Raw genomic sequence first — 1,282 nt, 5'->3', positions numbered from 1 at the left:
TGTTTGTACGTATGTGGTGCTTTGTTCAGAAACCTCACTGGAACTTGAGTATTTAATTGTTCTTACTTGAATGGAAGCCCTTGCAGTGCTCGCTCGTCAGGTAATTTGTTGTCTTCCTTCCTTTCCTCCTTCATTTTCTTCGCCTCCTCCTTTCCCTCGTCCTCATCTTTTTTTCTATACCATCATTACTTTCTTCATCATCATTATCATCATTTCATTTCATGTGATTTAATTTCAATAGACATCAACTTATTCACTGAAATTTCCACTTGTTGGTAATGTCAGCTATAAGTATAATTTTCACATTGCTTTGTAAGATCATATGATTAAATACACATAAACATAACTGTTCTGTGTGTGTGTGTGTGTGTGTGTGTGTGTGTGTGTGTGTGTGTGTGTGTGTGTGTGTGTGTGTGTGTGTGTGTGTGTGTGCTTGCATACTCCTGTGTGCGCGTGCTTGTGCATCTACCTGCGGTCGCGCTCGCGTTCTTGTACGTCCGTATATGTGCACGCTCATTAACCCCTAGAAGTTTGTTCTTGTGTTGAAAAAGTAATAATCATATGAATAACAATAACGATAATGATTTTCCTGGCCCGCATGGGGGTCGAACCCACGACCTCCGCGTTATCAGCACGGCGCTCTATCCAACTGAGCTAACGGGCCTGTTGCAAGTGCAATTTGCACCCTATCAGCGTGTGTGTGTGTGTGTGTGTGTGTGTGTGTGTGTGTGTGTGTGTGTGTGTGTGTGTGTGTGTGTGTGCTCGCTATGGACTTATATTATGTACTGTCGTGTGTGGGCACTCGGCAGCCTTGACCCTCAGTCTCTTTATCCCGGTGGACTGGTTCTCGTGCCAGCCCAGAATCACACAACGGAGTTCGGTATTTGCAATGCACCTCGTCCTTTATACACTTCATTATTGAGGTCACTGTGTTGTCCCTTGTCTCTTTAAATCAATCTGACCCACAAGTACAATTAGATAGTGTTGCTCTAAGAAATATTACGTTGGGTCTCTCATCAATGTTCCTTTAACGCTGTCATGATACACCTCTTTTTAAAACAGTCTGAAAGAGAAAATAGAATTGCGTAACGAAGTGAATGCTGAGTACGTGATGAAATCTCCGTCATCACTAAGGAGAACTTTTGATAACTGATCGCCACAAGGTGCAGAATGGCTCGTGTGGTGAGTCAATACATTGCCTGTGAGCAGCGCAGCCACCGTTATTCCCCAGAGAGGGTTTTTATTTATGCTGTAATTCTTCCTAGTAGTAATTAATTATGTA

General features: G+C 42.8%; 1 non-coding gene across 1 annotated transcript; it reads right to left on the bottom strand.

Annotated features, from left to right (window-relative positions):
• Window positions 1–590: 590 nt before the first annotated feature.
• Window positions 591–664, bottom strand: Trnai-gau. The gene has a single exon. It is a non-coding gene; the product is annotated as a tRNA-Ile (tRNA).
• Between the last annotated feature and the right edge of the window lie 618 nt (window positions 665–1,282).

Source organism: Portunus trituberculatus, chromosome 40, assembly GCF_017591435.1.
Source record: "Portunus trituberculatus isolate SZX2019 chromosome 40, ASM1759143v1, whole genome shotgun sequence".
In the NCBI taxonomy this organism is placed as follows: Eukaryota; Metazoa; Arthropoda; class Malacostraca; order Decapoda; family Portunidae; genus Portunus; species Portunus trituberculatus.
The sequence above is the reverse complement of the archived record's forward strand: the minus strand, read 5'-3'. Positions and strand labels throughout refer to the sequence as shown.